Source organism: Hakea prostrata, chromosome 1 (assembly GCF_041222555.1).
Source record: "Hakea prostrata isolate BN-2017 chromosome 1, UWA_Hpros_2, whole genome shotgun sequence".
NCBI classification, from domain to species: Eukaryota; Viridiplantae; Streptophyta; class Magnoliopsida; order Proteales; family Proteaceae; genus Hakea; species Hakea prostrata.
The window spans coordinates 40,413,332-40,425,368 of record NC_142600.1 but is presented as its reverse complement, the minus strand read 5'-3'; the positions used below and the strand labels follow the sequence as shown (position 1 = coordinate 40,425,368).

At 40.2% G+C, this 12,037-nt stretch overlaps 1 non-coding gene across 1 annotated transcript; it reads right to left on the bottom strand.

The window, feature by feature from the left end:
• Window positions 1-591: 591 nt before the first annotated feature.
• On the bottom strand, window positions 592-698 carry LOC149028951 (small nucleolar RNA R71). Its single transcript, XR_016171304.1, has one exon. It is a non-coding gene; the product is annotated as a small nucleolar RNA R71 (small nucleolar RNA).
• Window positions 699-12,037: the final 11,339 nt, after the last annotated feature.

Below are 12,037 nucleotides of genomic sequence, written 5' to 3'. Positions count from 1 at the left end.
TTTTGTTCGAAAGATCACGTGGATTGCGCTTTAGGTACGTCCTAAACTCTCCCTTTTTCTATAGTTATTTTCTTTTAATTTACTTATTTAGCTTATTCTTTTTTTTATTCTTCTGTGTGTATGCATGGTCGTCGGTCCCTAAACCCTGAGTTGACTCCACTTGACTTAGAGTTAGAAGAGACTTTGGCCAACCTTAGAAGTCAAAGAACCATGGCAAACTATGAGCCTCCAATGAGGCCCTTGAGTGAGCATTTCATTCCTACAATATATACTCCGGTTTCTTGTATTAAGTTGCCTAACATAGAGGCGGCTCAATATGAGATCAAATCTAGTGTGATTCAAATGCTACCATCTTTTTACGGACTTGCCAATGAAGAGCCTTATAAGCACTAAGATGAGTTTTTAGAGGTGTCCTCCACAGTTAAAATTCAAAACTTCTCAGTTGATGCTTTAAGATTACTTCTTTTTCCATTCTCCCTTAAAGATAAAGCTAAGCATTGGCTTCATTTTTTGGACAATGTTAAAATTTCCACTTGGGTAGAAATGCAACAGGAGTTCCTTAAAAAGTTCTTCCCCATTGGCCGTACCAATAGCATTAGGAGAGCAATAACGAGTTTCTCCCAACAAGAAGGAGAACAATTTCATGAGGCTTGGGAACGACTAAAAGAATTACTTAGAAAATGCCCCCACCATGCTATTCCTAAATGGCAATTGGTTCAATGCTTTTATGATGGCCTTAGAGACCGACATAGGCAAATGGTTGATTCTTCTTGTGGTGGGACTTTCATGCAGAAGAATGAGAATGAGGCATGGGAACTTTTTGAGACCCTTAGTGAAAACTCCCAACACCATGCTTCAACAGCTAGGACTGAGATTCCATCCATTGGGCAACCAAAGAGGAGCGGTCTCTATGAGATTAATCCTACCATTGAGATGAGCACTAAGGTTGACTTGCTATCAAAGAAATTGGATCATCTCTTGTCATTAGGACAACAAACCCCATCTCCACTTCCTACAAGTTTCTCTCCACCTAATCAGATTGAAGCATGTGCTTTATGTTCTAGCCTATCCCATCATGTCACTGACTGCTATTTAGCTACACAATACCCTGAGTTTGTTAAGGAGCATGCACATTTGGCCCAAGGAGTCTCTAAATTGGGGAATGATCCATATTCCAATGCCTACAACCCAGGATGGCCAAACCACCCCAATTTTTCATGGCGAAACTCAATGCCCAATCCCTCTAATCAAATACCTTATAGGCCACCTCCATTTAATATGCACCAAAATGCCTATAGGAATGAGCAACCATCATCTTCACAACCCTCACATAATTCATCATTTGAGGATAAGGTACTAAAAGCACTTAGTGGCTTAGAGCAAAACACTCAATTGTTGCTTTCCCATTCTCAATCCATTATCAAATTGGAAACTCAACTTGGTCAACTAGCTGATGCCATCAGTAGGAGGGAGGTTGGTCAGTTACCTAGTCAACCAATAGGTAACCCTAATCATCAAATTGGGTCTAAGAAAGAATAAGTCCAAGCAGTCTCGGTTGTGACACGCAGTGGGAAGGAATATTATGCACCTTTGTCTACTCCTAAGCCATTGCCCATTGATCTTGAGAGTCAAGAAGAGGTTGATTTGACCCATGAGACTGGCAATGATGCACACAAGCCTAGTAAAGAAACACCACCTGTGAGTATTTTCCATCAATTTCCTTGTAAGGGGTTGCACATTCCGATTGTAGAGGGTCCTACTCCTAAATCTTACACTCCCAAAGCCCCCTTCCCTGAAGCTCTTGAGTCCTCAATTCCAGATTCTAGAAAGAATGCTAAGATGCAGGAGATGATTGATTTATTCCAACAAGTTCGTATCAATCTTCCACTATTAGATGCTATCAAGCAAGTCCCAGCTTATGCTAAGTTTCTAAAAGATTTGTGCACCCAAAAGCGTAAGTTGAAGACTCAAACACCTAAAACTGTGCACCTAACTGAATCAGTCAGCTCAGTAATTTCCAACCAACTGCCCCCTAAACTTAAAGATCCAGGTACACCTTTAATTTCATGTGTCATTTCTGTCACGTCCTCCCAGCTGGTACCCTATCTGGCATACCCGAGAGTGTGATCCACAGCCCGAAGATCAGGTATCGAGTAATCAACCTCCCACATAAACAATAACATAATCATGAACAATCATAATAAAAGTGTGGAAGATAAACCATAGATCCAATAAGGAAAGAATGAATCATAAATAAATCAGAATACTAGATATAATCAGAGTGTCAAAACAGATAAGTAAAGTGAGGCAAAAATCCCACTCTACAACCAGCGGAAAAGTAGCTCCAAAAGAGAATAAACTAGATAAAATCTAATCCCAGTAGCAAGTACAATGGGTAACTAAATTGTTCTCCACTTTATAGACAACATCCTTATAGGTGTAAATCTCATAAATGGCACAAGGACGCTTCCACTCAATGGTCAGACTAAGCATCGTACGGAGCATAACCACTCGCGGGATCTTCAGTGTAATTGTGGTAACCGCAATCACCTTCCTGGAGATATGCTTCTTCGCCTTGCGCTTCTTCATAGGGACCGTCATAATATTCAGTACCTGCAGAATAGTCTAACAAACATTGTACAATAAAGGAATGAATTTCAAAGAAACTCAGTAAGGCAGTTAAATCTATAATAACATAAATGGCAGGATTTCAGAACAAACATAAATGCAATATGATATGAGACAAGCAATGAATGAATGAATCTAACTCTATGTATGCTGGTCTCTATTGGCAGACATGCTTTAAGTCATAGCACCGTACTTCTTTAGGAAGGTCTCAATCACTCATCATCAGTTGGTAATGGGTCCGGCATCCCTCGGGACATTCCATGGCTGGGGGTTAAGTCACCACTCTCTCACATCACCATTGGTCTAAGTACCGGCGCATGTCAAGTTAAAACCTAGCCAAATGCAAGTCTTCTACTTAGTTACATCAAGTCAGATCCAGATACGTCCATTCCTCGTCCCTGACGATCCTTTCCGGTATCCTTCACACTAGAGTCCTCATAGTCCCTGACTACGGACTCATCAACCCTATTGATCATCCACATATGGTAAACGGGAAGCTCTCACGTCCTCTCACGGGTTGGTTGCCGGTCTTAAGCGCCCGTGAGCCCAAGTCTAACCATATGCAATCCTACCAATAAATGGCCCCCACAATGTGATTCCTGTCCTCTCACGGGTTGGTTACCGGTCTTGAGCTCCCATGAATCCCCATTGCTACCACGGGTCGTTCGGTCTCAATACCCCTCCGATTAGGGTCTGACATAACAGGACATCCTAGCCAAACACTACTAGACAATCCTAGATATGTCATCCAACAGTTTAGGAAGGTGTCCATAGGGCATCTCCGGAAACATCCCATAATATTCCCATAGTAGTCCAAGGACAGAAGTGTCAAAAGGACACCTCTCCTTTCCAAACCATACTTAAGCATACACATGCATCAATTCAGATCATCACATATATGGTAACTTCATATATGGAAAGAAATCAATAATTACAATCACTTTGTATATAATTGGTAAGTAAATCATACATGAATCAATTTAAGCAATGCTACTGTAATCAAGGTTATGCAACAGTAGTATATCGTTGTAAGAATCTAATTAAGGAAACATATCAATGATATTCAAATATAGAAACTAGATTCATGCTATCTATGTAATTAAGGAAATAACCATCCTTACCTTTTATAACTCGCAAAGGAATCCTAAGAAATCAAGTAAGATCTTGGCAAACTTGAGAAGAAGGTCCTAAACAAGTGTATACAACATATTAGGAAAGATCCCTAACAGAAAAGATACCAAAACATCCAACACAGACCAATTCTGGAGTTGCTGTACTCATTGGTCGAGTGGATTGGTCGACTAGTCCAGTCGACCAATCAGTCGACCAATGCAGACAGTAGCCTAAAAAAAACAGAGTTTTAAGATATGAAATCCGAATTTGGTGGTTCAAAAGGGTACTAATCAAGGGGTAAACTACATCAGTAGTATTCTAACATATAGCGGACCTCAAAACACTAATCAAATCAAGCCATCAAGATCCAAATTAGGAAACAAAAAGTTACCATAATTAGATCAACCATGGATCTTGATGAATTCAAAATAGAAATCAAAGACAAGAACAATAGGAGAAGGGATCATTGCTTCAGGTAAAGGTATCATGAAAAGCATACTTAGATCTTCAAGGAAATAGGCTTAAAAGCATAAATCTAAATAAGGAAACAAAACCTACCATATATGTAACTATCATGATTCATGAAGAACACATGGTATGGTAGAAGAGAACAACTAGAGATTGATAGATCATGGATCATGAAAAGAAAACACAGCAATTAACTACTAACATGATCAATATAGAAGATCCAAGGAGATCAGAATTCAAATCAGAAGTTTAACAAAGATTAGATCATGGTTTGATCATGATTCCTTCAAAAGCTTGCAATGATCATGGTTAAGATCATTGTTCTAGCCATTAATCCTTAGGATGATCATGAGAGACAAGTCCAGAGATGTTTGCAACAGAGAATGTAGCATCTCCTCTACTGTCTCAACTCAAAAAGGAAAGAAAATAAGAGATAGAGGAGAAGAAGAGAGTGTAGACATACCTTTTGATGAAAAGGAAGAGTTTTGACCAAGATCCGTCAAGAAAATCACCAAGGATGCAAGGGAGATGACTTGCAGAGGTCTTTGGTTCGTTCCAAAGAGTTTGGAGGCAGCAAATACGAAGTAGACTCGAGATTGGACTTAAATAGAGCAAGCAAAACCTAATTGCCAAAGACAGCACTCATTGGTCGAGTGGATTGGTCGACTGGTCACTCGACCAATGCTGACAGCAATTCCAAAACAGGGAATTGAAGACCCAGATCAAATCCAATCCTAAAGGGGTTTTGCACACATGTCAAGTGACTTACCTAATAGGTAGAAATGCCTTCAAACCAAGATAGAGAGCACTCCAAGTCCATCAACTAATCCGATCTTCATCAAGATTCAGTTTCCATAAATAGAACTTCATCATCAACTTTCATGGATTCAAAGCCAGACACCAAGTCCTCCACTGGGATGGCCCAAAGCTGACTTCTTACTTTACTTCAGGTCACTGGACCTACAAATAACAAGGTTTCCGGGTCAAGGCTAGGGCTGAGTTTTACAATTGGAGATTTATCCATAAGTAAAGCATTGCTTGATTTGGGAGCTAGTGTGAATATTTTACCCGGTTCAGTTTATGATAGGTTTGGTCTAGGAGATTTGAAATCCACTGATGTGCTTCTACAATTGGCAGACCGTTCAATCAAACGACCCCGTGGGCTACTTGAAAACGTTTTGGTAAAGGTTGAGGATCTATATTTTCCTGTTGATTTTTTGATCCTAGATATGGACAATAAAACTACCAATAAGTTACCACCAGTCATTCTTGGACAGCCCTTTTTAGCCACTGCGACTGCTTGCATCAATTGTAGATCGGGTGTCATGGACATATCATTTGGCAATAAGAAACTTAGAGTCAACATCTTCAATGCATCCTTAAGCTCAAATAGGGATGAAGAGTGCTTTGCGATTAACTTTATTGATGAGGTAGTGGTTGATTATACTCCGAACATGCTTATTGATGATCCCCTACAACATTGCTTGCCATTTGGGGAATCTAACCTAAATATTGAGGAAGTCAACACATTGTTGGACTCTTCCACTTCTTTGGAGCAGTTACCATTCACATTTAGATTTGAGCCTCCACCTCCATTGGCTGCTTCTTACTGAGTCTGGCTGAAGACTCTAAACTTAGCGCTTTATGGGAGGCAACCCATTTGTATAGATGTTATTTCTTTTTCTTTTTCTTCTCTTTTCTTTGTTTGTTGTTAGGTTTTACTGTTGCGTGCTCTATCATGATTTCAAACATCGGGTACACTCTTTCCTCTATTTGCTTATATTATTTTTTTTGCATGCACTGAGGTCATTGCATAATTTAAGTGTGTGTGGGGGGGGGGGGTGTCAACTCGAGTAAGACTTTATGATAATTGGTAGAGCATTGTCACAAAGATAAAAAGTGCCCAATTTTTTTCTGGCTTTGGTAAGATAAATGTTTTAATTCCTTGCTTAGATACAAAATGAGAGTTTAAGTGTTTTAGAAATCCCATCTGATGTAATGAACACCCTCTTGAGAGAATAGTAATGGGTTTTACATTTTGAGACCGAGGTTGAATCGGAAAATAGGAATTCCAGGTAGTCCAAAAGGTTTGACCATCTAGTTATCTTGTATTGCCTTGTGCTTATGGTGACAAGTTGAGACCGATTTTAGACTATTTAAATGTGAAGTGAATTGAAGTATAATGTGAAAAAAGAAAAAGAAAAAAAAATGCTGAAGTTTAAAGGTTAGACCTCCTTCTTAGTAACCGGGTCTCGGTGTCACCAACATCATGCTTCGCGTCAAATAGTTGGGGTGTCTTTGGTACAGTCTTGGCCTGTAGCCTAGTTGGCTTGAGTAAGTAAGTTCGAGGGGTATTCTACACCTTGTCCCTTAAAGCCATCTAGCTTTAGAGCGGCTGACCCAACGCTCGTTACATAGGCCATCTAGAAAGCTTAAGAGGCAAGACATTGCACGGACTAGAACTGTGACCATTAAAGAAAGAAGTGAATTAATGTGCTTATAAAGGTGAAATGTCTAAGAAGGTCAATATTGCTTAGATCTTGAGTTCTTGGTATTATTTGGTACATAGTTTAGTCTTATCTGAGGGTGAATTGGTAGACTGAAGATAAGAAGAGACTTCTCGATTGAATTGTTTGCCTAGAGCTAGACTCAAGAGAGGGTGTAAGAGCTTAAGTGTGGGGGTGCCTATATTCCCTTTAATCTTTAGTGGCGTGTCTTTGTCTTGGAATCTATCTTTCTATTCTTACTACTGCCAGAATAATTAGAAGAGCACTTAAGAATTTTGTGTGTATATTCTCTGCAAACACTCACGAGACACAACTCGTCCACTAGGGTAACCTAGGGGTTTAAAGGCTTGTTGCACATGCTAAGTGCAACCGTGATTCCTACGAAAGTGAGTTAGGTTTTTCTTTCTTTATTTTCTGTATTAGTTTTATTTTTTTTTTGTTTTGCTCGAGGACTAGCAAACAGTCACGTGTGGGGGTATTTGATAAGCATGCATTTACCATTATTTATTTGATTTAATTCCCCATACTTATTTAATTAAAGAGATCTAATTGAGTATTTTTGTGTATTTTTCAGGAATAAGGAGATTTTGGATATTAGAGATAATATGGAGTAAATTGGCAAATATATTAGATATTGGTGGATTTTAAATCATGGCATTCAATATTGCTGCTCAAGAAATCATGAAAAGTGAGATCTTAGCCAAATTGGAAATAGGTGGAGGTCTAAGGAACAAAATTGGTAATAAATCTGAAAATCGGGTAAACAGACCTACCTTCAGTATTTTGGGCATATCTATCTCGTATGAGCTTGGCTTTCGATGATTTAAGATGCTATGAAACGATATTGAAAATATCTACAACTTTCCAGTTTTGAGTTTTTCCAAATTCTGAAAGAATAAAGGTCAAATCGATGGGTAAAGAGAGGGGATTCATTTTGTGCAGGAGACATAAAAGAGAAGCCAACCACAGAAAAGAAGACGGCGAATTCGGCTCTCATCTATCTCGTTGCTGAAGAAGAAGACCACATCTCTCTGTCTCTCTCCTATGTTTTATCTTTATTTTTCTTATGAACTTTATGATAATGAGTAGCTAGTTCCTTTTCTTTGGGATGTAGATGAACCATGCTTATTTCATTAATTTGATTGTTCTATCTCTTCTAGTTGATTGTATTTGAGTTTGGCCAAAGATGTTCTATAGCTCAGCGAACTAAGCGTGCCAAGCTTCCGTGAAGGACGATAGTCTTGCGAAGATAGGGCATACCTAAGAAGACCATCCCTAATTTACTTTGAAGAGTAGAGTTATATCAGTTAGGGAAAAACATTGGGGATTCGAAATCCAAAAGATCTTCACATATTCATAGTTTAAGTTTTTGCATTAATTAATAGATTTAGTTTAAATTTATTTTTGTTAAATTCAACATTAGTAACTTAGCCTTTTAGTTCCCCAAAGTTCGACCCCGTACTTTCTGCTTGCTAGATTAGTATAGGATTTTATTTTTGATTGGTTAGCGACACGATCACCATATAAGGTCCTTCCCAAGAAGGATCCAACTTTCTATGGTGGCGTGGATCTGAAGCTAAGGTATTTCTCAACACCAAATCTCCTGTCAAATACCGACGATTCTTTACTCGGGTATTGTAATATGACGCTCTCCTTCGTTGATAATGTTCAGTTCGTGCTATTGCCTTTGCACGAACCTCTTCCAACAAATCAAGGCTATCAAGCAGTCCTTGCTCATTTGCTTTTTCTTCGAACTCTCTGTCCCGCAATGTTCCCGCCATTATCTCTATAGGTGCCAATGCTTCGAATCCATAGGCTAACCTAAATGGAGTTTTTCCTGTGGGTGTTTGAACTGTAGTTAGGTAGGCCCACAGTACATTATGCAGCTCTTCGACCCATAAGGCTTTATCAGCCTCAAGTCTTCTCTTTATCCCCTCAAGCAACGTTCGGTTAGTAACATCTACCTGTCCATTTCTCTGGGGGTATGCCACTGAGGACATACGATGCTCGATCATGTACGTTCCACAAAATTGCTTAAATTGTGGACAGTCGAATTGGGGTACCATGGTCAGTGATGATAACCTTTGGAATCCCAAAGCGATATATGATTGACTCAAGCACAAATTTCTCCACTTTTTTCTCAGTGATTGTTGCCAGGGCACTGGCTTCAACCCATTTCGTGAAGTAATCAATTGCTACTATCAGATATTCCCGTCCACCTGACGCCTTAGTGAATTTGCCCATGATATTAATTCCCCACATCGCAAAGGGGATGGGATCTAGAATTGAAGTCATGGTTTCCGCTGGACGCTTTGATACTGTAGCATGAATTTGACAATTGCTACATCGACGAACATACTCCATAGCAGCCTCTTGGATCTTAGGCCAATATAACCCAAGTCTCAGAATCTTGTGTGCCAGGGCTCGTCCACCCATGTGAGCTCCACAAATTCCTTCATGAACCTCGGCCAAGGCCGAGTCCGCTCCTTTGGGACCTAAACATCTCATAAGGGGTCCAGAGTATGATCTTTTGTATAACCTTCCATCCTGCATGATAAATCTCGTTGATCGTATCTTGATCAGTTTGGCCTCTTTCGGATCTTCTGGTAGTTTATCATCTCTCAGATATTCAACTATTGGATCCATCCAGCAACGCTTTGCTTCAATATAAGAAATTTCTTTCTCGTGATAACTTAGAAACGTTATCTCTTCAATGTAGACCGATGGGTCTAAATTTTTTTCTTTGGCATTAGCTAATCGAGATAGCTCATCTGCCACTGTGTTTTCTATCCTTGGAATCTGACATATCTTCAAATTCCTAAATTCTTTTTGAAATTGCCGTTTTGGACTTAAAGCTTACTTGGAACTCACTGAGTTCAACCGACCAGGCCACCATTCTCCCAGATAAGTCAGGTTTATGAAGAACTTTACTAAGAGGGAAAGTTGTAAATACCTCTATTGAATGAGCCTGAAAGTATGGACGTAGCTTCCTGGCTGCTGTCATGAGAGCTAAAGCCTGCTTCTCAATCTACGAATATTGTGTCTCCGCATCAAGTAACACGTGGCTAACATAATAAATCGGCCACTGTTTCTTATCCTTCTCCCGAACAAGTACTGCACTGACCGCTGAAACGGATGCTGCTAAATATAGCTGTAAGATTTCCCCCTTCTCTGGTCGGGGCAAAAGTGGTGGTTGTCCCAGTGTTTCCTTCAATTCCTCGAAAGCTTGGTGGCACTCTTCAGTCCAATTTGTTTCCTTCCGATTAGGTCCTTGAATATCTTGTTGACAGCCCTCTGATATGTAGCTCCTGCATTTTTCAGGCCAAATGGCATGACTTTATAATAGAAGCTTTCACGATCAGTCATGAAAGCTATAAACTTTTCATCCTCTTTATTCATGAGGATCTGATTATACCCTGAGTAGGCATCCATGAAACTCAAAGTTTCATATCCTGTAGTCGCATCTATCAAGAGGTCAATCCGTGGCAGTGGATAGCAATCTTTAGGGCAAGCCTTGTTGAGGTTAGTGTAGTCTGTACACATCCTCCACTTCCCATTGGCCTTCTTGACCATTACTACGTTGGCCAACCAGATTGGGCATTCAATTGGTTCTATGAAACCCGAATTCTTCAGTTTTTCGACTTCGCCCCGAACGGCTTCATACTTCTCTATTGAGAAATTTCTCCTTTTCTGAATAACTGGTTTCACATTTGGATTTATCCAGAGTTTATGCTCTGCGACAGTCCGATCGATTCCTGGCATGTCTTCGGCAGACCATGTGAATACATCACTATTTTGTTGAAGAAAAAACTTCAACTCTTCCTTGAACTCCTCCAGCTGCTCAGACCCAATATAGGTAATCTTTTTCTCATCATCGATACACAGCTGGATTTGCTCTAGCCTTTCTACCTGCTAGGGCCTTTGCATTGCCTCTTCCCGATCATCCCGAACTTCTATTGGTAGGGCAGTCACTTTCTTCGGGCCCTCCTTGTCCTTCAAATAGGCAACATAACATTGCCAAGAGATCCTCTGATCAGAGGAAACTTGACCAATTCCCATGTCAGTTGGGAATTTCATCTTCAGGTGCTTCGTTGAAACAATAGCACCTAACTTGGACAAAGATGGCCGTCCAAGGATAACATTATAAGCCGGAAGTTCCCGAACCACCAAAAAATTGATTCAGACGGTAGTCTCCTTGGGAAAACTCCCAATAGATAAATCCAACTGGACAGATCCTTCTGCTATTGCAGACGATCCTGCAAAGCCATATAAATGCGTGGATGATGGCTCCATCAAGTCCTCATCCACCTTCAGCTTCTGATACACTTCATAAGAAATTAGGTCAGCTACAGACCCTATATCAACTAAAACTCTATGTACCTCCTGGCGTGCAATCTCTACCTTGATGACTATGGCATCATCATGAGGTAGACAAATGCCTCTTTCATCCTCCTCGCCAAAGGTGATGGAATCTTCACAATTTGGCCTCTCCGCTTCTGCGTCTCTCCGGTCCCAACAAATTTAGATTTTGTCTTTAACCTCCGGAGTGATTCGGGTTCTGGGCCTCCGAAAATTGTAAGGATCGATGACCGAGTAGCATCAATCACCTCCTTACCTTTTTTAGACTTCGGAGCCTCCTTCGGTCGTTCTGAACTAACCGAAAGATCCCTTTTGGGGCCAGCTTCACGTGGCTCCTCTCTTCTTCTGCTAACAAAATTGGACAAATGTCCCTGAGATATTAATCTCTCAATATCTGCTTTTAAATGACGACAGTCATTAGTATAATGACCGTAATCCTTGTGGAAACGACAATATTTTTCTCGATCCTGCTGCTCTCCAGGCTTCAAAGGAATTTTGGGTGGCCATTTCAAAATATTTCGCTTCTGGATGATATTCAAAATATCAGCCCAAGGAGCATTTAATGGAGTATACTCACTTTTACTGGGGGATCTCTGCCGCCAAGCCTGAGGCTTTCCAACTCGATCTCAAACATTCTGCTTTGGCTTCTGCTTTGGCTTAGGAGCCTTTTGTTCTTTGGTGGAGGCTTTATTGTCTCCTTAGCGCGCATCTAAGATCTCCATGACCTCAGCCTGCTTTTGGCATCTCTATACCAACTCAGCATAAGTTGTAGGCATATCCTGTAGTAATAACTCCAGGAGTCTTCGGTTAGTGAGTCCAATGAATAGAGTAGTTTTAGCTACTTGCTCATCCAGATTCTCTATCTCCATTGTTACTCTATTGAATCTTTTTAGATATTCTCTGATCGATTCACTCTTTCCTTGTCTGATGGTAAACAAGGTTTCTTCTATCTTCTTGACTTG